The sequence below is a fragment of the Clarias gariepinus genome, chromosome 9 (genome assembly GCF_024256425.1).
Source record: "Clarias gariepinus isolate MV-2021 ecotype Netherlands chromosome 9, CGAR_prim_01v2, whole genome shotgun sequence".
Taxonomy (NCBI): Eukaryota; Metazoa; Chordata; class Actinopteri; order Siluriformes; family Clariidae; genus Clarias; species Clarias gariepinus.
This window is the reverse complement of record NC_071108.1, coordinates 31,746,669-31,774,445: the sequence shown is the minus strand read 5'-3', so window position 1 is coordinate 31,774,445 and position 27,777 is coordinate 31,746,669. Positions and strand designations below refer to the sequence as shown.

Here is a 27,777-nt window from a genome sequence, read left to right as displayed (position 1 = left end):
ATTCCCTCAGCTCTTTAGAGCATATCTTTCTGAATTATTATGAAGAATAATTGAAACAAAGTTTGAAAAACCCAAAAAGCTTCTATAATTCTGTTAGATATAACCTTGAGGGAGTTGTGTCTAGACTTCTACACATAAAAAAAAATGCTAAACATTTTGTAACCATTAGGAGTTGGAATAAATTATGTGTGTTTAGCCATGCACTAAAGTGTGCAGTGTGTGTATATTGAATTCACGAAAATGCCTTCAGGCTTTAAATACAACGTCACACAGATTTGATTTAATACCAGGAAAAAAAATAAGCAAAAATGGACAGTTGGAAACTGGAGAAAGACCAGGTGTTTATTGTTTAGTTCTTTCTCTATACTGTACCTGTCCAATATGTTGTATCACAGATTCGGGTTCTTGGCTGTCAGGAGTCCTGTGTGGATTTTTTTTTTGTTCTTTTGTTTTTGCATGTCCTGAGATGCTTTTCTGATCACAATACGTAGATTGTGTAAAGAGTGATTGTTTTAAATTTTTAATGTACCAAAATCCCTGCCACAATGTCACAAATTCAAAGAGATAACACTTTAACTTTGATGTTATCTTATTTTATCTAAGATATCTAAGATATCTTTTCTTATGTTTGAGGTTAAGCACTTGATTTGTATCTGGACGATTAGGGGTTCCCACTGTAAGAAAGTGGACGTTGACCTTTTGGGGAAATAAATTATTTAGTCACGTATCATGATTCTTTTGTGTGAAGCTTTACATGTCGCCATGCTGACTTAAAATTACTGTATACATACATTTGTAATTATTATTATTATTATTATTTTAGTTTACGCATGTTTTTAATTAAGGTCATAAATTGTCCTATAATAAACACTCGAGCTGAATCCCTACAATCCTACAGGTGGTGCGATCCAAACTATTGACACTGTGGCAGGCAGCACAGCACCCACTGTAGAAGGTGCAAATTATTTACGTTTGTTTAGAGCAAAAAATATATAAAATCAAGATATTTATCTTAACTTTTCTCTCTCTCGCGTATTTTGAACAGTTTTCTCTATCCAAATAAAGGGAACTTTTAAACTATTATAAATGGAAATAAAATGATCCGGATATAAGTGAACTACTGTACAAGTACATTACCGCTCAAAAGTTTAGGGTCACTTACAAATGTTTTTTGCTAACCCTTCTGATTTATTTTCTACATTCTACAACAATACTGGAGATTTCAAAACTATGAAACAACACATATGGCATCAGATAATTATGTAACAACAACAACATTTAGTCATTTGTAATTTTAAAGACAGATTTTAGCCAGTATTGTGTCAAGTGCATTTGCATAACCCATTAAGCTCCATGATGTCTCTCATGCAAACCTTTACAGGAAAGCTTTTGTCTCATGAAGACTAAAACGTTACCTCTGCTGCAGAGGAGAAGTTTATGTAGAGTTACTGGCTTCAGAAATCACCAATTAACAAACAGCACCTCAGATTAGAACCGCTATGAAGAGTCATCCCTAACTTTTGAGCAGTAGTGTAAAAATTGATAGATGTTTCTAACAGCTGTAGGAAAAATGTATTCCATGCACCAGGACAACCAAGCTACACAGCTAGTTATCTGAAAGTATTTAAAAAATACAGCAATTTAGTAATTACAAATACTTTGTAAGGTTACAAATAATGATTAAAGAACTTATAAACACATTAAATTAACTTCCAAAAGTTACTTGAGCAATGACTGCTGGACGGATGAAACATATAAACTAGCGACCTGTGATACTTTTTGCTAAAAACATTTATTTTTCTGTTGTTGAATTCACGTAACTGATACATAAACTGCTCCCCCTGGTGACGAAGTTTTAATAAACGTAGTCCCACACATGATATTGTATTGGAAGGCCCCTGATGATTTTCATTCTTGGAATGTATATTAAAATGACTTTGGGCTTTTTATGTATCTCAGTATTGATGAAATACCAGAAACCAGAAAAGCAATTTCATGTCAATGGTGACATTTGAATCTTTGAACAAATATCTGTAGCAGAAACTGTGTCCCCAGCAGTGGAGAACAGTCTCTCAGGAGCTACACTTGTGTCTGAGATGCGAAGAATATGTCTAGACACACTGAAAAAACAGTCTTGTTCTTTCTCTGGAAAAAACCTCAGGAACTTGGAGAGTGATCTCTTGCAGGGTAGTGATTCTGGAGGCTGGGACTGGTCAGAAGCGCGTCTAACCCTAGAAAACCCAACTATGTGCTAAAATTACTGGGTGATTAAAAACAACCTAGGCAAAAAATACATTTTAGGTCCCAAGCACTATGACATCATCATTTTTTTTTTTTGGTCGTAACTTGCACAAACAATCATAGAAATCGTCACACAGGTTAGAATTTGCTGTCGTTACGGTGCCTGAGAGTCTACATACCAGACACACTTGCACGTATGCACATGAAACCCGGTACACATTTAGAGCTCATTGAGCCGAACAATTTTTTTTATTGCATGTCATGGGTTCTACTCAGCAGGAAGTTAGTTATTTTGAGTCGTTTGCAAAACACACACAATGGATTTTGATGTACTCCTCCTATGGGATTTATATGATTGCCACCAAACCGGGCTCATGTGACCTCAATACACTGAGGATGCAAAATTGCGGCGGAATTTGTGATTTTTCAAATGGGTCAGCCGTGACGATGCCTTAAACTCATGCCGAAAAACTGGGTAATAACTTTGTGAGACATTACATTGAGTTACGTCTATTGTGATACTTTTTTTTTCTAGCATCTGGGGATTTTTTGAGGTCCAGACAAAAAAAAAAATCCTTTTCTGAAATTGCCATAATGGTATTGGTATGTCCACTTTAAATGCATGTGCCCACTGTCCCCACTTTCTTTCTGGTGCGCCCAGGTGGTGATGGCGCAGAGTGCTTGGGCCCGCTCATTGTTGCTTGCAACTATATTTAATAATAAAAATTTTTTAGATGATCCTGTTTTATTTGATGTTTGATTGTGATTACTGTATCTGCTACAGTATATTAACTAGTCATTGTTATTATTATTACTAGTAGTAACACTCTTTTAGTCGGAGGCTACTCATGTTTCTATAAAAAAGTCCATGCTGCCTTTAATAGTGTAGTACCGTATGACTCAAGTTTCTCATCTTCATTTAAGAAGGGCAGCAATTTGAAGTGAGTGTCTAGTGCTGATACCATGGACAGAAGGGTTATGTTGCTCACTATTTTTTTTTCCCCCCAGTCTCTCAGGCTTTGATGTCTCTCATCATAGCAGAGTCAGGGGCTTGAACATGAGCACTGTTGCTCTGATGAGCTTTTAGGGATGCAGTAAAACCCACTGCGCACGTCTTCATTTCAGGCACGACATTTGTTCCAGCCTTAAGGGGCTTCACAGCTTTAGCAGCATCCTCAGCCCGGCATGATGTCCACAACTCTTTAGGATTCTTCCGCACCTCTGATGAAAGCAATGTGGATCATGCGGGCATTTTCGGCTCCACCTAGAAGCGCTCCAATTTAAAGTAAGCGCTGTTTCATCTCATAGCTACATCTGACGCATTGGTGCTTGAAGAATTTTTGGATTCTTATTCAGAGCATGGTTCGCTGATGTGCTTTTTCTTAAAAAATGCCATGATGCTGCAAATTCTTCCTAGAAGGCAGAAAACCATGATTACCAAATTCAGAGCGTGAAACATTTCAGACCCTCAGTTTTGCAGGTAGCACAGCAAATGTCACACTCAACGCTTTATTCGTCACCAGTGCTGGATAATTTCCCTATTTCTCTATTCTGTCACTAAGCAAATCTGAGCTACATGCATTAGCGTGACTAAAAGTCTTGTCTGTAGAATGTTTGCGGTCTCCTACTCTGACAAAAGCCCATGACAGCAAATAAGGAATGCTATTAAGGCTTTTTATCAGTTGTTTTTGCTGCCTATTAAATCTGACAGTTCTATCAGGATCCTAGTGCTTTTCTGAAAAATCAGAATAATTCATATATCAGGAATCTAGCACTTTTTTTCTCAAGGTAGGCGGGGCTATACCTGTCACTCAACAGAGCCAATCAACGTGATACAGTAGTTTACTGTGTGTAGACAGAGTGTGCGAAGAAGACAGAAACAAAAGCGAGGCACGCATTGATTACTTACAAAAATAAAGTTAAATACTCTGAAAACTGAACCTACAAAGATGGATGAACAGATCAGTATATGTTTGTTCTTCCTGTAGGTGTGTAAAATACCCAAACTTGAGAGCCCAGTATGACATAGCAGCCAAAGTCTTTCCACATTCCTTTGCAGCCCAAATAAACATTCACTAAACATTTATTAAATATTGTTCTGTATTCCATCCAAATACAAGGAAATACTCAAGGCCATAAAAATTCAAACAATCCACATTTTTAACATATTTACTGAAAATAAATGAAAACAAATATTATTTGAAGGCACACTCAGTCACTCACTTGCGGAGACCTGGAGTCTATTCCAGGAGACTTGGGGCAAGAGGCAGGGTACACCCTGGACAGGGTGCCAAACCATCGCAGGGCACAAAAACATACACACTGCTCATTCACACACTGCGGGCAATTTGGTAACGCCAATTAGCCTAACCTACATGTATTTGGACTGTGGGAAAAAAACGGAGTACCCAGAGGAAACCCACCAGGCCTAGGGAGAACATTCAAACTCCATGCACACAGAGACAGGATCCGAGCCTGACTGGGATATCGTACCTTTATATGCATAATTTCACAAACATAACTTTTCACCTGATGACTAGCAGGTATTGTAATATCTGAGAAAAAAACACGGCAGATTCTGCAAAGAGGAGACATGAATCAGCAACAAAACACTATTTAATTAAAGCTCACATACGACAGCAGTTTGAAACATACCATTACGTGACTTTTATACACTTGGCATAAATTTGCATGAATTGTTCTTAGACGACACTTTCAGACAATTCTACAGAGTTAACAAAAAAAAGATTTCTAAAGATTAATAGCTGAATCTGAGCTACACAGCTCTTAATTTGTTTTGCTTGATCAATGAACATAAATATTAAAAAGCATCGATGCCAGTAAAAACTTTATCAAAAGGAGTACTGAGATAAATTTCATTACACACTTAAACGTTGCGAGTCACAGCTTTTTGCTGCATACTGAAGCAGAAGCTGATTCGTCTTTATTTTGTAGTGCGTGGGTTTTGTCTCATCTTTGTACATGATGATGAAAATCAAAAATTATGACACCTCAGCAACATGGAAAAAAAAGTGCAGAAAGTTTCTTAGAATAAATCTCTGTTTGGAGTTTCTGTTTCAATATACTGCGCTGATGGATAGAACCGAAGGAACGGCTAGTTTCTGCAAATGAGTGTGTTTATTATAAAAACACATCCATTTTTCATGACAGCGATGTGCACTTTTTTTTCACGGTGAAATAGATGAGATTCGGTGCCGGTGTGTCTATAACGAGTACAGGAGCGAGTGTCGAAAAAAGCCCAAGGTCCATGAAGACTGAAAATGAGATGAGAATAAAAATGGGGAGCAGTCATTATTCTCCGTTCGCTACTACAAAGTGTTAATAACATAAAGAGAAGTAATTATGAAGAGGAGAGAAGCTAAAGCCAGGTGAATATGAATAACTGAAAGCCGTGAGAGAAGTGAGAAACGCTGAAAGGCTGTCTGTGAATTTTCTTAATCTAATCATTTTTGCATTATTCATTGTTTAATCTGAATAATTACATAAAAACGAGTCTTGGCTCCGAAATGTTCGGTCGATACCGTGTGGGTTGACATTATCCGCGGGGTAATGGGAGGTTTTAAACTCCACGCTAGTTAAAATTCACACCACAGCCGTAGTCTAGAGATTATCAGCTTCTTGTTCGCATCAGAATAGAACGCATCTCGCATCAAAGCTCAAACAACACTGGTCAAACCTGTAAGACACGCACATATGTTGAAATTGAAAAGCTGATGGAGCTTGAGAGCTTAAATGTGCGAGTTCTTTGTTAATGTTATTTGTTTTTAATTTGTATAGTGCCTAAGTTAATCCTATTTTACTACAAATATGAAGAGTTTAACAGCAAAATGAGCTAAATCCATTATTGGGGTTTTTACTAATGAAGCAGGAAGTATTGCAAACTGAACATGTTATTCATGCGTTCTTTGAATCATCAAAGTGTTACATTTTGTATTATACAAGTGTAAATTTTCTGTAATTTATTTATTTATTTATTTTCAAACGATGTATAACTCCATTAATAGTATGTTGGTTGAGTTTTAATGAAAATTTAAGAAACTCATGCTTTGATTGTGATTTTGTTGTGCGTCAAACAGAAGGTGGCAGCACGGTGGCATAGCGGTTAGCACTATTGCCTCACACCTCCAGGGTCGAGGGTTCGATTACCATCTTGGGTTTGTCTGCATGGAGTTTTCATGTTCTCCTTGTGCTTGGTGGGTTTCCTTCAGTTTCCCCCCACAGTAATGTTAGGAAATTTGATCAAGGGAAAAACGATTTGAGTTTTGTTGCACACAAAGATTGTTGAAGACCGTGAGAAACTACATAAACAATACAAAAACTTATGTTTGCCACAGCATCAGCCCCCTTCTTAAAAATAAGGTTTATACTTTATTTCACCCTCTAGACAACAAGCACTAACTTAAGTTGCCGAAGAAGAAAGATTTGAAGAAACACCGAGGGTGTATACATTTTTAGATGCCCATAACCATGTCCTGAATGTCACGTACAACACTTAGGCTCCACCCAATAAACGTCTCTGCCCACAAAGGGGTCTATATTCTAAGGCAGGCTGGCAGGTTCAGTGTGGTCATAGTTTTTGTTCCTTGAATTTGGAAACTCTTAAGGTATATGAAAACCTGATGCATGAAAAAATGAATCCTTAATTTACTGCAACAATATTTTTTTGTCTTAAAAGGCACAGTCACTATTTAGTATATGACACTTTAAAAGCTTCATAAAAATCTGATTTATTAGCTTTTTAAGCTGACATTTATAAAAGGATGTGTGTTTTGGGATGCACTGTAATTAAGCGGGAGTGCCTGGAGCATAAAGTACTTAATGAAAGTGATGTGCTTTGATAAGTGATTTTTTATACCTTGTTTAATTTCTGTTTAAGGAAGCTTAAATTTTTCATGCCTTATTAAAAACTTAAACATCTGTACTACAAGTTTGCGCCCTTTCATGTTATTTTTGAGAAGCCACATTTTTAACCTTACACTTATATAATGTTTGAAATCCCTGGCTTAATTTAATCATACATAATTACACTAGAAAAATATTCAATAATGTAGTTATGAGATGTGGGACATTGCAGAGAACCTTGCTTACATATACAGTGTTTTATTTAATAATTAACATGTTTTTTATTTATTCATAGTTACATTTGATTTTGAGAAATGTCATCCAAACATGCTAGTCCCTAGGTTTGTCACCCCTCTTTTTCCAGTTAAATAATTCAAGTATAATATTAAGATATCTTTTATATCAAGACTACTATAAACACCATACTGTTGGAAAGTGCTGATATTAAAGACTCCTTACTTAAATATAAAGTTAAACATTCTTCTACAGAAAATATGCATATCTTATTAACAGTAAGTATTTTATTAATTTAAGGAAGCCATTTTTTTTTTTTTTTAAATATTACCATTGTACCATACAGTAACAAATGAAAATGTAGCTAGCTAGCTAATCACTACATCATACACTAAAATCAATTGACGTACATACAGTGAAACCTCAGCGTACAAACTCCTCACAAATTATCACCTTAAAAACTGATTTTCCATAGACATACAAAGCATTTTCGGCATACAAACAAAAGTACAGAGCCGAACCGAAAACTATCTAAGTTGCGTGTACATCTGAAAGCCGTACATAACTTGTTTGCATCAGTGGAAAGCCAAGCAAAATGAGTTTACATATTTTTTGTGAGGGTTTATTTTGTATTTTACTTCATTTACATGACTTTTCTAAATTGTTTATATATGCAAAAAGATGATTGAAGTGCTGGAAATTAGTAATATTAGTAATCTTTTTGGGCATCTGGAACGGATTATCTGCATTTACATTGTTTCCTATGGCACAATGCGCTTTGCAATATGACATTTAATCTCCTAATACAAAACGCTGAGGTACCGCTGTATATATTTTATACATTAAAAATTGTAATACTAATCCACTACATCACTACCCATATTGTTTTGCTACCGTTGTTTGCACTCCTGACCCGACCTAAATAAACCCATTTTCCGATTATATCCTGCTTGTCTTCACTTATTTTTCCCCTCCCCCTGTTCCCAGCAATACGATGCCATATACAATTCCCAACCTAAGCACGCAGAACTGCTTTACCTTCCAGCTTATCTTTCACCACACATTTATCCTTATGATGTAGTGTGTAGTAGAAGTTTGCCCACAATCTCAGCAGGACATCCTGCACTTTCTCTGTTAATTCATTTTGACCGACTTATGAGCTTGGGGTTATTTTATAACAGATGGGATATCAGATGAGACCTGGACAGAGGTCGGAGGAATGCAATGATTTTTCTCAAACTGCACAAAAACCAATGTTTCATACACAGCCTCTTAATGGGCCTTTTAATCATGTTAATGTACAGCTATAGATTTCTATGCAAGAGCAGAAGGAAGTGTCTATAAAATGCTAAGAGAATAAGAAACCCCAACGCATGGTTTATGCCAGAGGTTTGCATATGATGTAGAGAACGGTCCTGTTTCTGTTCGCATGCAGTTGTTAAGCTATGAAAAGACACATCGTCAATACAAGTTTGATTAAAGACCTCATAGTATTGACTTCTTTTTAGAATCTCTATGGTAATTAAAAAAAATGTCTGCATCAGTCTATACTTTGCATGTTTATTAAAAAAATTGGAGAAGATTCAGTTTGAAACAGGTATACACTATGTCTTCAGTTTAATCCAGGGAAAAAAGTCAGTATTTGCACCGCAGACTAATTTACACTTTGTAATAATTATATGTTTAAGGTAATAGAAGCTTTACTTGATGTGATGGATTTTTTTTTAAATATGGATTGGATTGCATATGAATGTGATTGACTGGCAGCTTAGCAGAAATGCACTTGAAGCTTTTTATTATCCAAAAGCTCTGCATTATCACTTTCAGTAAGTTTTAATGTATAATAAGAGGGTGCCTATTTTGGAAAGAACTGGGCATGAGGGCTGGAAGACATGACAAAAATATTTCAATATTCCCAGAGGCATTTCTGCTTGCTAATGCTGAGGGAACCTTGAGGATTTTATCAATTGCTATATCTCCTGGGATGCATGAGAAATCTTGGTACAATGTTTTATAGAAATCTCCAGCTTGAAAATATCTCAATAGGTAGGAACTTTTAGCCAACTGCTACAGTAAAAGAAAGCAAAAAGTGCCTTCACATACAGGACTTCCAAACCTTTCTTAAAACCACAACTTAAAGCATTATTCTGCATCGAGATGGGGTGAAGAGGAGTTTCACAGAACAGTTTTTGTGGAGCGACTAAAAGTAAGGTGGAATCCAAGCTCCCAGAGGTCTGCAGCTTTTGTTTCGAATCTGTATGGACCAAACTATGGCATTAGCAGAGACAGGTAAGGTAGAGATTAGTAAAGTCGGTACATTCCCCAAATTCTCAAATATTCTAATGCATGTGGACAGAGACCAATTGATTGGAAACACTGTATGTAAGGTATAAGGTTGATGGACTATGAAGTGCAAAAGCCAGTGGTTCAGTCTCCCCACAAACAGATGGGGTGGAGGGCAAAGTCATCAGAGAAGTTACTATTTGTATGCATAGAGGAAGGGATAACGGAAGTCGTCATATCTTGACCAGGAAAAAGGAAGAGATTTTCTCAATCTACTCTATCAAAGGCTTAACACAAGCCAAAGACCGCTGTCACACACAGAAGACAGGAGCTGTCATAAAAAGTGTTAAAATGACACCTTACATGGTAATTGTTCTTAAATAAAACAGATAGATGATTGAAGAAAGAATGGATGCCAGTCTTAGTGTAAGAGCTGAGAACTTTGACACCGGCATTGAGTAACGGGATAGGGAGGCAGGATAAGTAGCAGACTGGGTCTGTATTCTTTTATATATTACTTTAAGGAGATAGTAATATGTTAAAAGGATAGAAAGAACACCAGACGAAAGGGATTTATTAATAATGCCGGGTGATTTTGTTGGATTTTATTTTTTTTATATTGTTGTTTTAAAACTCTATTGGAAGGCCATCGGGCCCTGGACATTTCCCAGAATGCATAAACAGTCGGCCCAGGACTTCGCTCTGATCTGAGAAATATTAGACATCATTATCTGGCTGAGAAAAAAGGGACTTCAATGCCCATGTGCCAATTTGGGTTAGATCTATATGACAGGCTATGAAAGTATTTGAAATCCTTGTTAATTTGCTGTCTGTTGGTAGGCCAATGTGAGTTAAGTCCTAGTTTAGGTTGAACAGGGACTTTTGATTGTGCAAAACGACAGAACTAAAGAATTTGGAGGCCAAGTCAACTCTTTAAACTTGTTGTTGTGTATCTCAAACCATTTTAAACTATTTTTGCAGTGTGGCCAGGGCATCATCCTGCTGAAAGAGGCCACTGCCATCAGACCATTGCTTAAAGCACCATACTGCCTCCATCCTGGTGCCATCTCTTCCACAGCTAAGCAACATACACACGCCCGGCCGTCCACATAATGTGATTCATCTGTTTTGCCCATTTTAGGAGCTTTTGTTGGTGGACAAGGGGTCAGCATTAACCACCCTGACCAGTCTGCAGCTATGCAGCCCTATTCACAACAAATTGGGATGCACTGTGTGCTCCAACAGCTTTTTGTCAGAATTAACTTCTTCAGCAGTATGAGTTACTGTACAGTAGCTCTTTATTGAATCGGACTACATGGGCCAGCCTTTGCTCCGCATGTGCATCAGTTAGACTTGGCCACCCATTACTCTGTCTTTGGTTCACCTTTTTTTTTTCCTTGGATCACCATTTTCCTTTTTTTTAGGGCCTGACAACTACAGTCCAGCAACATCCCACAAAAGCTGCAGCAGTCTGTCCCTTGTCAAAGTCGCTTAAATCTTAACGCTTGTTCATTTTCATGGACTTCAGGGACAAAATGTTCTAGTACTTGTATATCCCACCCACTAGCAGGTACCATTATAATGAAATCATCAGTGTTATTTACTTCACCTGTTAGTGATCATGATGTTATGGCAGGTCGGTGGATATAAGCATGTAAAACATTTTGAAAATCGCATTAGGACATTCATTTAAATTAGCTGACTGAATTAAGAAGTTCGTCTAGTACTAATAAATTTTTTCCTTAAAGAGAATTAAACCGTGATTCTTTTTTTTTTTTTTTGCGCTCTGTATAATCCGTGCCAGATTTAGCTTGTTGGAGTTTCCTGCTATAATTCATTACCCATTTGACACGGCAACACCTTACTCATCCTTATTCCCACGCTTTATGACCAGCCCGTTTAAGAAATGTAGTAAAAACCTTTTGAATTCTCAGCTAACTTCCCATTATTTTTATTTATTTATTTATTTTTATTAAGGGGAATATTTAAATGTTTTTTTTTTCATGCGTAGCAACCGTTAGTAAGGCAGCCAGAGATCAGCACAGGTTTCCATGTGTTTGATGGTTCTGCAAAGAAGCTGATAATTAAGAAGTGGGTTGAATCGGGCATCCTAATCACCTTGTACTGGCAGTTTTGAAGCTGCACATCCTTTCAGAATTAATCAAACCTGTCAAGTTGTGCATATTTTAATATTCAGGTACGTGACCATGTACAGTATAGATGCAGCAGGGATGGATGATAATATTGGATACAAGGATGCAATCCATCATGTTATTATAGTTACGGAGTGCATTTGGAAACTGATTATGTAATCATTTGCATCTCAAACTTGTAACTTTTCAAAATAAATCACTTGCCAGTTCTTTTGTGTGTGTGTATATATATATATATATATATATATATATATAGAGAGAGAGAGAGAGAGAGAGAGCGCTCTGGGCTGTTGTTTTGAGAGATATCAGAGGTGAAAAGACAGGAAGGCAACGATTACTCAAGTATAGGGCTGGGCGATATGGCTGAAAACTGTATCACGATATCAGTGTTTCATATCGGTCGATATCGATAATTATTGATATTTTTATAACCCATTTAAAATAAGGACCAGGAGAAAAATATATTACATTTAAACATTCTCATTTTAAACTTAACCTTCCTCTGATCATAGTCCCCTCAGTTATTAAGACAAGAAATGTCAATAACCATGGAAACTCAAATAATTAAAATGTAAACATAAGTCTAAAGTCACAATTAACACAACAATTATCTCTTAACATTTACGGTGCAAAATAAAAGAAAATTTAAGAAATGCTTAATAAAGTGTAATAAAATAAGTGCATTTTCTGCTTTTGAAGAGGAAACAGGCAGACCAGCATGAGACAACGACATGGCGCAACCAAACGTGATACTGTTACATGATTGATGTTAGTGTATCACTCCCTACGTTGCTAGGCTACCAAAGAGCGAGTGCCTTTGTTAATGCAACCAGAAGCGGACCAGAAGACTAGCAGTTAGCCCTTGTAGCGTGGACGGTAAATCCAAACGCGGAAATAGCGGGAACAGGCAGGATAATTACGCGAGTCATTGTAAGAACTCTCTCACGCCGAGAGCAAGAGTTTACACAATTATACCCGCTGTTGCGGGAGAGAGGTTGATTTTACGGCAGCTGTTTACAGGAGTGTAGTCCAGTGCTGGCAATGCTTTGTGGGTAATGCAGTCCAATGTGCGTGAACGCGGAAATGTGAGATGAGCTGGAATATAGAGCCTGAACCTGTTTTCTTTTAGTAGTTTTTGGTTTGATTTAAGTGCGGAATCCACCCGGAAGTTTGTAATATCGCCTGACAACGCAGAAAATAAAAGAATAGACATGCATCGACTTGTTAGTCTTTCCCATCACTGCATGGGCATGAAGTAAAGGGCTGTTGCGCTGCTGCGAGAAACGACAAAATAAAGCGGAGAAGCTAACACCGTGTTCTAGCAACACACACCGAATCAGGAATTGGACCCAAAATTACATAAGATCCGGCGAATGCTTCGGGATCGGCATGGGCAGACTCAATGACTGAGCAATGTGAAGCACCATCTTGTCTCCTTTTATACTTCCTAAATCGCGCCCGTACTACTTGAGGGTCCTAGTGCCGGTCGCGGAGCGAGTGCGCATGACAGCAACCAAACTAGCTTCGCAACCTCTGTTTTCTTCCAACAAAGAATAAAAATTATCGAATGTTTTATCGAACGCATTTTTTATTGATATCGATCACGTGTCTATCGCGATACATATTATCGTTATATATACGTTTTATCGCCCAGCCCTACTCAAGTAACCACTCTTTACATTCGTGGTGAGCAGAAAAGCATCCCAAGCATGTGTAGACTCTTGAGGCCAGTGAACTTCAAAAACAGAAGTCCACATCGATAGTTACAGTGGGTACAAGATCAACAAAACTAGACAATTCCTGAAAGATAGTAGAATTATTTTAAATAAAATAACTGGGGTAGAACTACAGTATTTAGTATAAACTTTGGTATAAGGTTCATCTCAATCCTTGAAGGGGTCATCCAGCCCCATTTTAAAATGTTAATTTGATTCTTTAGGGTTCTAATGAAAAGTTTGTAATATACTTTAATTAAAAATTTTCAATGGTTGTGTAAAAAAAACACTACTTTTACCTGGTAAAAACTAGCTCTGTTCTCAGCAACCTGTTTCAGTACATGCTCCTTTAAATGCTTATGATCTCTGCTGAGCCCGCCCCCCCAGTTATGTGGGGCGTGTCTTCACAACACACGTGGGGTATAGCCACGGGAGTGTAGTCCAGTGCGGGCAATGCTTTGTGGGTAATGCAGTCCAAACTGGAAAACGCTGGAATATAGAGCCTGAGCCTGTTTTCTTAAGTGGAACCTACGCGGAAGTTTGTAATATCGCCTGACAACGCTGAAATTAAAAGAATGGACATGCATCGACTCGATTTGTCTTTTCATCACTGCATGGGCATGAATTAACGGGCTGTTACGCTGCCGCGAGCAACAACAACAAAAGCGGAAAAGCTTACTGAGAGAGATACGAACGCCATGTGTTTACTGATGTGTTTACATGACTTCTTAATCTTTGACAGACATCGTTATAAACCGTTACAAAGGTAAGCATAATATAGTTTTCCGACTACGTACACAGTTTGCAACTAGACAATCACTTTAATGCATTGTTTATTATAACCGTGAGATTAGGAATTATATAAAAACGGATGTACATAGAGAAGACTACATAACCATGTTCTATGAGAGTGTAAGTTAACTTACACTCCGCATTCATCGTGATTATTAGAAAAGGCGATCTGCAAAGATTCATAGACAAAGAAATTACTCACCGAGCCTGGTGAAGATGAAGCAGGAACATGAAGCGTTAGTACAGATTCATTTTTTAGGAGCTGCTTCCTAGCGAAACCTGCTTTATATTAACCCGCGTTTATAAAGCAGTCTGGTAAAAAATTATTAGCGCAAACATGAACGCATTTAGGTAGATCGGCGGGGACGTTAGCTTCAGAAACAAAATTCAGCCACTGCGTCCTCAGCGGCTCAGATGTCAATAGTGAATGACGACTGCTGTGTTTGCTATTACACCCAACAACTGTACACCACACTCCCTAAGGCGGCATTTTGCTACAGCGGCAAAAAACAATGGCCGACAGCTTCTTCTCACTCGGGACGGGTCTTTGCTAAAACACCGGTGTCGATCAACTATAGTAGGAGCGGCCTCTGTTGGTGTGGCGTCACAGTGATAGGCATTTGAGATTGGCCTGATTTCAGAAGGGGCATGTTATTTTAATAAATGAAAAGAAAATCACTGGGCAGCTTTTTATCATTGTGGAGTGGTTGTGTACACACTCTCCTAACACACATTTCAGTCCAAACAGGTTGAAAAAGTGCATGTAGGCCCGTATGACCCCTTTAAAGCAGTTGATATTGTGAAGGATTTGGTGTCCACATTACTGATAGGTTCAGAAAAGAACTGCTAGCGGTGTGTTTGTGCTAAACTCTTTTTAATGGTGAAAAATGCACATCTTAAAAAATTCTGCTTCACATTTGTCCGCTCTCGTCCCCCACGGTAACGCTTGAGCTCAATAACAAACCTTCTGAAATCCATTATCTCCAGCACACTGTGATTTCTTTTCCAACAGTTCCTAAACATCCTTAGTGTGTGTGTGTGTGTTTGTCTGTCAGCGATGTGATTTATAACCAGAACACACAAGACGACGTGATTGAGGTCGCCACTGGCTAACATTGTTTGGTTTGCAGCCAAGTTTTCTTTTTCTTTTTCCCTCTTTAGTAAAGCTGACTGCGCAGAAACACAGAGCCATTATTCATCTGCTAATTGACTTCAAAGTGCTTTTGGCAGTTAATAACTTTAGCAAGCAGACAGACTGTGTGTGTATTTGTGTAAAGATAGCATCATGTATGTTTCAGCTCAGATGATGAAGATGGATGTTATTTGATGAGACGCATGTTGAGCAAACGAATGACTCAGTTGCTGTTATTATTTCTGGCGACCCTGTTCTTCCAACAGCTGCCTTACACTTGTTTGTAGTCTTGCATCACTTTTTGTCTGTAGCTGCGTTCACACGTTTTCAATCATTCTGATTACAGAGTCCTATGTAACTGTTTAATTAAAATATAGCTTTGTTTGATATGCGCAAGACAATATGGTTCTGCCCATTAGGAAGTGTTTAATCTCCTGGAAATGTACGTTACTGCTACTACTACAAAAGATTGGGATCACTTGCAAAAATTCTTGATTTTGTAAAGTGATTTATTTTCTACATTCAACAACGATACTGGAGATTTTAAAACTATGAAATAACACATACGGAATAAGGTTATTATTTAACAACAATAACAGTTAAGTATTATTTTAGGACACAGATTTCAGCCTTTCTGAAACAGTTGTTGCAAGAACAGTATCGTTAAGTATATTTGCAAAACCCATAAAGCTCCATGATGAAACTGTCTCTCATGAAGACCTTCCCAGGAAAGCAAGACCAAACTTACCTCTGCTGCAAAGGAGAAGTTCATTTAGAGTAACCAACCTCAGAAATCACCAATTAACAAACATAACCTCAGATTAGAACCAACTGTTCAAAAGAAAATTATTGCATACTTTGGTTGCTTTTAGCATTGGTTTATAGTGTAGAAGAAATTGGAACTCAGAAATGACCATGGAGTTAGAAAGTGTGTACAAACTTTTGAGCGGTAGTCTAACTAGAGGTACTTGTATTTATTTATTTATCTTTAGTATTTATCTTTCTATCCCTACCTACCGCGGTCACAAGATGTCTCGTTTTTGACTGCTTAGATGCTTTACAGCATGTAAAATGCAAGCCAACAAGTGTAAATACTGCTGGGAGTGAGTTGTTCTGACGGTGTTTACTGACCAGAAATAGGAGCAAAACGTTCTTCCCAGAAACTGGTCATGTTAGGTAATGTTACCCCCATGTGGGGCAAACATGCACAGAAAGAGTATATTTATTATAGCAACAGAGAAGTGATTGGATCAAGTGTTTACATGGTTAATATTTACCTATTGAACAGACTGTGAAAGTTTAACACCACCTTTGGCAAAATTGGGTCATTTTTTTTCCGATTCGCATTTTGCATGATGTATTGTTTTAATTGGAAAATTATTTTCATTAATATTAAAATATTATATCAAGTTTAACCTTAGCTTGAGAACATAATTAGTTTCGGAAGTGTGCTTGTATATCAAAGCACTTGTATATCAAGGTGAATTTTCGCTATCAGAAATAATAGAAACTCGAATGATTCGTTCCATAACCCAAAAGTATTTATATAAAATAATTTATACAAAATATAAAGCAAAAATTAAATAAATTAACCTGCACTTTACCTTTGAAAAGAGTCATGACTGGTGTGAGACGAGAGAGGAGAGGAGAAGGAAGGGGGCTACTGTGACGACTTTCTGATGCACACATTATTGGAATAACTGCTTTCTGACAAAGAGTCTCTGTTGGCAAACTGGCTAAAGCTGGCAACTTTTTTTTTGTGTGACTTTACCAAGGAACCTCTCTAATGGCACTTGCTTTTGCCTCCTTTTAAGGATTATGCGGAAATGTGATGTTACATTTGTCATTAAACAGATTCATCTCCCGCACTGTTACAGCCTTTTTAACCTTTTTTTTCATGGGGGCCGTTGTTACAGTACAGTACAGGGTTTTCCAGTCAGACTGTAAGCCATGTTGGTTTGTGAGAAAGTAAGGGCACTCAGGACTGTTTGAAGTTACTGTAACTGACCAAAAAAAAAGCATTTTTACAAGTAGAACGATTTTGCACTTGGACAGCATTGAATACCTTTCAAATTGGGAAGTTAAATTCAATTTCACGGACCGATTTAACAACAAAAAAAACAAAGCACAAGCTTCTAAGGAGGTATTTTCATTGGACGGCCATTGTATTCGAAGTTTTCCCCTGTCAGTTGCACTCGGTTCATAAATCCATCACAAATTGTACAAACTGTATGGAGAATGGAGGGAATTACTAAAAGGGTTTAGTTCGTCAGCATGGCCTGTTTCCCGTTCGTCCAGTCATCCCTCTGGCCTAGATCAATATTTACCGAGGAGGCAATGAACACCTCGGGATATTCGGCGGAGAAAATCAAACTACTAAAGCCTTTACTTTAACTTAATCACACAACAGCAAGCACTAAAAAAAATTCTAGCCATATCATCATAAGCAGCAAGGATCAATAATTAATTATATGTGCGATTTAAAGCCTCTCCAGAATACATTCGAGATCTTGAATTAAAAAAATAAATGCTTTTAGACTTTTATTTACAGAAATGTATTTAATGCAAGTGTTTGTAGCCTTTAAATGAGTGAAAGCAGCTAAATCAGGGATTGTTATTGTTTTATGTACCCATAAACTAAAGAGGCTAGTCAACAAAGGCGCGGTGTTATAGATGTCAGGATTTCAGGGACCATTTATTTTATTGCTGGATTAAAAAAAAAAAAAGTCATATAAATAACTGCAAGTTAAAAGGGGTTCTGAAGGCCAAATATTAATTTAACTTTATTCAATCAAAATATAAATCAATGTTACACAAAAATAAAAAGAAAATGTAAAGGCAGATACAGCGTGCCGCTGATGCTGAAGTTTACACAAATTAGTGAAAATTGGACAAAAGATTAAAAAAGTTAACAATCTGGGCTTTATCAGGCATTGTTTTCATCTGCCTTTGACATATTGTCCTTCCTAAGATGTGTTTCTGTTGGGGACAGTTGTAAAAAGTGTTTATTTGGGTTACTTTAGCCTTTCTCTGTTGGAAAAGTGAGTCAATAGACAACGAGACAATACAAGAAAACTGTAGTCTACATCCTTGTTTAGTTTAATGCTATAATTTCAGGAAAGTCAAACTTGCATCACACAAGGATCCACCAACAGTTCAGTGCTGACTGCTTCGCCCGAAAAAGGGCTAAAACATTAATGCACTTTTGAGAATATTTAAAGGGTAAGAATTTATTTCTGCATTCTGTATTCCTAGGCACTGCGCTGTAACCAGAAGTCTCGTACGCCCTCACACACTTTCACACGTTGTGTTAAATCATGTGCTAAACATAATGCAACTGCTTGCAAGAGTTCTCTCCTGATCCATGATCAGCATTAATGGACTATTGTTAATCCTGGCTTTTCACAAATGATTTTCAGCTTGGCCTCAGGCAGCAGGTGCAGGAACGTGCAAAGCATGAAGAAAATAGTTGCAATAAACTCGTCTTGTAGTTTTTATTACAAAACAGCAAAACCCTGAATATTTCACATTATTCCTTGAGAAAGATATTTTAAAGCTAAAGATAATGTGATATCAATGCTAATTTAGTACCGTGAATTTGATAAAAAAAAAAAAAATCAATACCTTGCTTTGGCTAGCTTCAGTAAAGCCAAAGCTTGCATAATGAGAAACACACTGCCCGGACAGAGAGGATTTCCACACGCTAATATTTCATTTGACCACCTTCATTTTTGACTACGGTGCGCAATGTGGTCACCAAGTCATGTATTAAAATAATTTCTCTTTCACACTGATTGTCCCATTAAGGAAGAGAAACTTTACAGATGTGATATTCTGGTCATTCAGTACATTTAGGTCCTCAGCTGACCCTACCAGATCATAAGACTGTTTCCAGGGGCTTGTACAGTGGACACTCCAGTATGCATGAGGGGGCATTGCTTCTGACAAACCCATCGCTCTGGAATAGGCTCAATCTGGACTCATCAGATCACGTGATCTTTTTCCATCGCTCCAGAGTCCAATCTTTATGAGCACAAATCTGATTGAGGACCTAAATTTCACCTTAATTTTTCCGTCTGTCCTTCTCACGTCTGAAATGGTTGTCCGTGTCAAAGAGGCGATTAGGGTCTCATCAGCCGATAACAAAAATGCCAGTGAGATTTTACTCGTTTTTTTCGTAAGCTCTGTGATCGTTTGGATGCTTGTTTTCCAGACGATGAATTAAAGGAGTGGTCTGCATTTGACATTGAGGCATTGAGTTCAGACATCACTTTTGAGCATGGAGCAGCAGACACTGCCACACTGGCAAAGACGTATGGGGTCATTCTCCACCGCCTGCATTCTGTGGAAGTCAATAACAGTGAATACGCTGAAATAAGTACATAATGAGGCAAAAACTTAAACACAGGTTAATCAGCACATTGCGCATGTGCATAGTTTAGTTTCAGTCCTGTTAGTCATCACATTGTGTTTAGAAATTCTCTTACTTCTACTGTTAAACATTCCGTTGATGTTCTGTTGTTACTGTACGCTGCAACTTCACCAGATGTTTAAGTGATCTCTCTTTTATTTATTTTTCCAGTGACATTTTCTCCTTGAAGTTGACAGTTCTACATTATCCTTGTGAGTTTTAATAATGTGTTGGACAGTTTTTAACCCAATTCCAATAATTTTAGTGTTTTCTTTGCTTGATGCAGGCCAACAATTTGATTACTTTAAAATGACAACTTTTCTTTCTTTTTTTCTTTTTTTTTTTGGCCAAGCTGTCTAAAACATCAGTCAACTTTTTCTTTGAAGATGACAGTTTTTCCACTAAAGTTTTTGGAAGACTCTAAATGTTTAGTACCCAAATGTTTCAGTGGGGTGCCTTTTTAAAATACCAACACTTGTGTAACCTTCATCTGCAAAAACATTCGGGGGAAAAGAAACATTATAATCAGTGAGAGTGGTGTTAATCCTAATCTTGTTAGCCTGTACTGTATATATACAGTAGCGCACTCCTTTGATGTCAAGATCAGACTGCACCATGATTTTACATAATTGCGCCGTAAAACATTAAACTTCAAACATAGCACTGTCTGTTATTTCGCAGTCAGAAAAAAAATAATAAATTATACATTTTGTTGCTTCTTAAGCTTAAGGGTGCATGGCTTTAATCGAATGAGGATATTGTGTACCTTGTGAAAACACTAGTACATGAATCAACCTTAGTTTTTAAGGTGACGATTTAAATGTGTGATACGAGCAACTATTAAATGTCTATAAGATACACTTTTGTTGATTCTTTGTCAATTATACATAAACTGCACAGTAAAAGTATATCCTAACCTGCAATGATACGGTGGCCCTGGAGCAGCTTAAGGGCCCACATGCTGAGGCTTGAACTGCTGACCTTCCGTTTAGTAACCCAGAGCCTGTGGGTTCCACAACAGCAACAAGCCAAGGTTCAATTTACTACATGTTTTTCAGAGAGTGTTGACTTTGATTACATGAAAAATCTTAGATTTTAGAAACCGAAAGCGTTCATATAAACCTGTGAGCCAGAATCACTGCCAGAGCTCCTGTTATAGAAGAACCATTAAACCCTTCTGTCCATCTGAGAATTCAACAGTGCTGTAGTAAACTTATCTTCTTTAAAAAAGTTACTAAACTTTTTTCCCCAGCATGTTGTTGTGTAAGGAACCAAGTGGTTGCACGATGTCATGTTCTCCACAGGCACTTCTGAAATCCTGCAGTGTCCTTGTGCCCATTGTTTTGCTGGTAAAACTCTGCCCTTTTCATTTTACTACACTCCCATGTGTGCTTTAGCACCCCATCTCGCCAACAACACATGTTCTCATAACACACAGCACAGGAGTGTAATAGCATAATAGTGCAAACGTTGCTGTTGTTGGCTGTGAATCAAACCCGGGCCTTCCACATGGCTGGCGAGAAACCTACCACAGAGCCACCAGTGCCCAGTATAGCTCGAATAACTTTCTTAAAATCCTTCCGTCTCCGTATCCGTCTGTCACATACTGTACACTTCTAATAAAATTATCTAGAGGGAAGCTGTAATTGTTGCCAACTGAATCAATGAAGTTTATATAACCATGACAGGTAAGGAGGCTATATGGAACTGCCTGTTTTAGTTCTGTTAGTACCTTGGACCTCACCACAGGAAGGCCTGTAGCTCTTTTCTGATTCACTTCTTCCTAGTAGAATTTGTAAGCAGTTATGTAAGCCAAAATCTAAAGTTTTGTTGGTGACAGACACTGGGGGGATTAACATTGGCAAGATGCATGGCCAAGTAAAATTTCGCCTAGATTGCCAGATACATCAGCACTGCCACAGGGCTCATTGCTGTAAATTTCTAAGAATATCATACGAGCCAGCTTTGCAAAAGTTATGCTTGATGTTAAAATCTAATAATAATAGTGATGTATATGTAAGGAGGAAAGTACTGTGATGTGTGCTCTTTCCATTCAGAATTGAAATTCCTACAAAGTGGGTATAATAAGGGTTTAGTAGTAATATATTGTTAAATCCAAACACAGTCTCAGAGAGGTTGTTTCGTTGTTTTGGCAAGAAAAAATTAATCAAACAGAACTGCATTCATTTCCAAAGTTTTGACAGATTATATTATTCACATTAAAGGCTTCTGGCCTAAATAAAATTTGTGATCAAAGTTTTGCATGAGGTTCTGTTTTGGTGACCTTTGACAAGGATTTTTGTATTTGACCTGTTGGATGACATCTTTAAAGAGTCCTTTTCAAATGCAATACAAACGTTTTACAATTAAAAGTATGTGCTAATATCTATTAGTGCCTTAACCCGATTGTAAAATATTTTTTAAAAAGTGTCAAGTGGTCAAGTTGGGGAGGCAAAGACAGATGCAAGTGTGAATAATGTATTAATGTATCTGGTATGTGTGTGGCTAATGCTAGCAATTCAATGACACAATATTAAGGGGTGATGCTACAGGAGCCTTGGTTTTACTGAATACCTAGTGGATTTCCACATGCGTTTGTGATTTTGGGCGTATAGTGGTGGCCTAAGACATGTTTATGGCATGGTCATGGAAACACGCGTCACTCGTCGTTGGCAGTGAGCCAACTTGTGGATGATTTCTCATTCCTTCCAGGACATCTGTGGATTCTAGTTCTGCATCTACAGGAAATATAAGCACCATTGGGTACTTGGTAGTGACTGTGACAAGGAAGGAGTGTGGTCTTCATGCATGGTACTTACTTGGAGGTTAATAGACTTGGTGCAGTGGCTGAAAAGCCACTCCTATGGGTTTTTTGTCTGGAAAATTTTATATAGCTTTTCTGATATAATTCCACATATACCTTCTCCATGTCTGGAAAACACATGCTACTGCAAAGTTCTTTAAACTGTCTGAGAGAAGGGTTTAGACTTACCTAATGTATGGGGGAGGCACATCCTTCAGGTTCATGAGTTGCTCAGTGTGCTCCTTCCATGGATCAACAATGTTGCCAGTCGAGGTCAGAATTTTACCACCTTTGCTGAATACGGTTTGTCAAGAGTCTCTCTTCGCAAATTGATCTGCCAGACAGTTTTCTGGAGCCTTTTCAAGGCCAACTAAAAGTCATTTTCCATGGTCTCTCTGAACCTTCCCGATACCACATACTGTATTTTGCTCCTGAACTTGCTTCAGTCTTGGCGGGGGTTTTTACCTGCTGGTACCCCCTGCTGAAGCTGGAGTTTCTCAAGCCAGCCAGGCTCAAAAAGCCGCCTTCCTTAGTGGTGAGGTGACCTGATGGCTTCCCTCACCTCTGGTGTCTCCATTGGGTCCCTGGATTTCTGCATCAGCAAGCTTTTGATCATAGCTACCTGTATGTGCAGCTTTTTCCATAATGAATGTCTTAAACAAGATCTACTGGGGTGTCGGAAAGGTTATTTTCGAGAAGAGAATTTGAAAGTCCGCTTGCAGCCATTCTCAGTGAACTTCAGCTACTTCTCTGATCAAACTCACCATCGGGTAGTGCTCTTCACCTGGGTGTCCAAAACATATGGCCTTATATTAGATAAACCAACTATAAATCAGTCAGTTACTTTAGGCACAAGGCCGTGTAGTAAAAAAGTACACTTATGAAATGTCTTGTGTTTGAACATGGTGTTTGTTATGGACAGACTGTGACTAGCACAAAGGTCCAACAACATCTCACCACAAGGTTTTCCATCAGGCAGGTCGTTTCTGGTCTCTCACTTCTAGGTTTCCCAGTCATTACCACTATAAGCATTGAAGTCTCCCAGCAGTACAATGGAGTCTGCTGGCCAGGATCCTCTGTAAGTCTCCCCTAACCTTCTCCAAAGGGGCTGAATAAGCTACGCTGTTGTTGGGCACATACGTACACACAACATTGAGAGTTTTCCTCTCTGCAAATTAAAATTGTATTGTGGTGACCCTTTCATCTACGAGGACAAATTCCTGCATTGCACACACTGGGCAACTCCTGAGTAGGAGAGAAAGAGAGGGAGAGAGACCCTTTTTCAAAAATTTCGATTTTACACGTCCCAGTTTTCCTGTTTTGGACAGGGTAACAGATATTGTTACATTTATTGCCCTCTGCACCTGCCTGACCCACCCTGGTTCCCTGACTTCACTGTTGAGGATGTCCCTGTGAGGTCTGTTTGGGATGCACGTGTTGACTGGAAATGGTTCTACAAAACTATAACCAGTACAACCTTTCCTGTTTTTCCTTAACACCGCCTGTATTTTATTTAACTGAATGGATTTATGGAACATGTATTTCTGGATCTTTACCCTGAGATGCTTTACCGGGATAACTGAGACCATGTTCATAGCTCTTAGTAGTCTGTAATTATATTTGATCCTTTATGCATGATTTCAGCATTAAATCCACTGATCAACATTCCTGTTCATTTCAAGGCTTGCCCTGCCTTTTACTTTGCAACAGTATATTGATTACTTACTAAAAAAAACATCTTGATTCCCCATCCACCCTACACCTTCAACTTCGCGTCCTCTACTATTTGTGCTCTCCCTCCCGCTCTCTTTCTCCCACAGGAAAAAAAAATTATCTCTTGTTTTGTACCTCACTTTAATGTTTGTGCCTGCAGTACAGTAGATGAGATTCACATGTCTTGTTAAAGAGCAAATCATGAGACCTGAATGCCCTGCTGACACCTAATAACACACGCAACCTCACTGCTTATTTACACACTTCTCCTTTGGACAAAGACATCTTGTTTTTGTTCCACCGTCATCTACAAAAAAAAAAAATAAAAATGTAACGACACAGAATGTATTCCAATAAGAATATTTTAGTCCTTAGATTTTCTAGATGGTGCATTTATAGACCCTTGTGTGTTACCCAGAATGGACTGAATGCGCATATCAGTTGTAACACTGAGAAATGACTGGAACGTAAACATATGTTTTTACCCTACATTTCCTTTACCCCAGCAATAATGCCTTTGTTAAAGGTTGTAAATTCAAATCCCTCATCATCATCATGCTGCCAGTTTTACCTTGTAAGCAAGGCTTATCAAAAACCTAACCTGAAAGGAATGTACATACATCAGTATGGTGAGAAATCTTGGATTTTCCCATGCAGAGTCTCTAGTTTATACAGAACGGTGCAAAAAGATGTGGATGTGAATGAGACGCAAATTACTTGAGTCTGGAGAATAATGAGGGAATGGGGTGTGTCCGGAGCCTATCCCTAAAGACCTTGGCTACGAGGTTCAGTAAGGGTACACTCTGGACAGAACGCAAAGACACACTCACCCTGGAGGTGCGAGGCCACAGTGCTAACCACTACACCACCTACAGTATTACACCATCTTATGGTCTCAAATATTTCTATAACATACATCCCTGTGTTTTACTTGTTACTTAAAAAATAAAAAAAACACTGGAGTCAGTTCTCATTTTTTTCTTTTTTTCTTGTGCAATACCGCTTTTGTCCCTGAAATTATCTCACGGTAAGGAAAAGCATGTGATGTGTTCTGTTTGAACTTCTAGTCATAACTATTTATGTGTTTGGATCTTTTGATCAAGTCTAATTCAGAAAACAGAGGTTTAAAAAAAAGTCAGTGAAAAGTTTCTTTGTGTGTGATCAGGGTGGCACAACACAGACACAGCTTTTCATGGAGCGCTCGTTATGGAGCGTTTCTTCTGAAGATGAGTTTAAAGAGGACGTTTCAGTCTTTTTTTTTTTGGTCCATGAAATCTAGCACAAATTGGTTCTAAATTTTAAGCTGTAAAGAGGCTTTTGTTTAATACTGTCCATAATGAGCCCTGCTTCTCCCTGTAGCTACAGCAAACAAGCTAATGTTTTTACCCGAATAATCTTCACTTAGAGCTAAAGTTTTTTAAAGAAATCCTTATCTTTTTTTTATATATTGAGCTTTCCTGTATAGCGTAGCGTAAACTGCCGGTTATGGTTCAATTTAGCGTTTAATCGCTTTTGATGAATTTCTTTAAACTTTAATCGAAAGCAGGCACAAAGACTTTCTCTTGGACCCTGGGAATCTACACCGACTTTTAAATTCTTAGTCTACAGTCTATCATTTCAGAATTTCATCTCGTGTCACCGAAGTGATCTAAATTTGTGACTTTTATTTTTTTTGGTAACACCTCAGTCGTCCTGAGCTTTTGATAGCGCTCATAAAAGAACTTTTAACCCACTCAGGTGGAAACAAATCAATTGGCGGATTACTGAAGTGGACAGGATTGGATGACCCCGTGTCACTCGCGTATTTCTCCAGAGTCTCTCGAAACATGATAATAGTGACGGATTAGATTTTGAGCACAGCGTTGTGATTGGATTTGTGTAGAGGACGTGGTGTGAATAAGGCTGTAGGCTCTCGAGTTCATTCGAGGACGTAGGACAGAAAGACTAACACCACGCAGACTACAGCACATGATTTCATGCAAGATATAAATTATAAATGTGTTTTTTAAGTATATGTACTTCAAGTCTAATAAGTTATTTAAAAAAATCGGATGTTTGGTTTACATGCCAGGAACACTACCGCTAAAAAGTTTGGGATTACTTGGAAAATTTTTTGTTTTTGTTAAGTGAATTTTTTTTCCTACATTCTACAACAATACTGGGGATTTCAAAACTATGAAATAACACACATGGAATGATGTAATTATGTAACATCAGCAGTCAGTTGTTATTTTAAGTCACGGAGGTCACCTGTTTTGGAACAGGTCTTGCAAGAACAGTATTGTCACAAGTGTATTTACAAAAATCTCAATATCAGCTGTTTAAAGGAGATTATTGTGTATTTCGGACGCCTTCAGGATTGTTTTATAGTGTAGAAAACAATAACAATGAACAAATGTGCCCAAACTTTTGAGCGGTAGTGTATACTGTAGTTATTGCATTGCTATATCCGATTGACAGCACACGTTGCCTGGAATACCTGCAAGCTGTAAACACTTAGAGCTTTATTTTTAAATTTTCATAAAAAGATCTGCTTACAAAAGGTTAGAGAAAAAAAAATTCTAGAGAGTTGTATTGCCGATAAATTTACTTACAAAGTTTAGATCAAATAGTTTTTTAAATAATTTAAGCTACAGTCTTAGATAGAAAAAAAAAAGTTGAGACTAGAACCTTGTCCCACAAAGAACCAGTGGTCCAGAGTGTACTGTAAAATTTAATCTTATCGGTTATGTTCATTTTTATATACATTGCCTTGTTTCTATTTCAGACAGTATTATTTTATTCAAATTAAACTCATTAAATTCATATAAAAAACTGTCCCAGTGTCTCTGATGGTTAATAACCAAGTAACCCAGTGTAAACTCTAAAGCACTTTTGTAAATCACTCTGGATAGGAGCATCTGCCAAAGGGCAGGGGTAGTTCATAGGTTATGATCACTAGTGATCGAAACGTTTCAGGTTCAAGCCCCACCACCCTTGAGCAAGGCCCTTAACCCTCAACTGCTCAGATATGTAAAGAGATAAAGGCATATACGGCTCTAAAATGCCATAATGCAAAATGTTAAACACATACAGGATTATAAGTGAATTACACTTCAGGTTAAGCAAACATGTACTGTAAGAGACATTTATCGTAGATTGAGGTGAGACAGATGCCTTGACTGGAGCCGTCTACTGCTTCATGTCAGTCTTTTTCTATCGCGTCCCTCAAGACGTGCGAACACAAATGCAGAGCAGAGTAAATCAATGGCAAACAGAGTTGAGGGGTCGTATCGATTAAAACGGCTGCATGCTTACCGAGAGCAGGATGAGATTTCTCTCTAAATCTTATCCTGTCAGTTCACCAATACCAGCTTTTACAACAGTTCATGTGTAATGATAATACAGACATATTTCTGGCCGTCTGATTGACAGTTGTTCATGGGCACAGTGTTAGC

At 37.9% G+C, this 27,777-nt stretch overlaps 1 protein-coding gene across 6 annotated transcripts in view; it reads left to right on the top strand.

The window, feature by feature from the left end:
- Positions 1-27,777, top strand: part of gpat2 (glycerol-3-phosphate acyltransferase 2, mitochondrial) — a 217,079-nt gene that overhangs the window by 124,812 nt on the left and 64,490 nt on the right. Inside the window, exon 1 of one of the 6 annotated variants that reach the window (XM_053503538.1) lies at positions 3,446-3,526. The exons of the other annotated variants lie outside the window; for them this stretch is intronic. The gene's annotated coding sequence lies outside the window, so the exon portion shown is untranslated. Of the gene's footprint in view, positions 1-3,445; positions 3,527-27,777 lie in introns of those variants that run through there. 6 annotated transcript variants of the gene reach the window in all.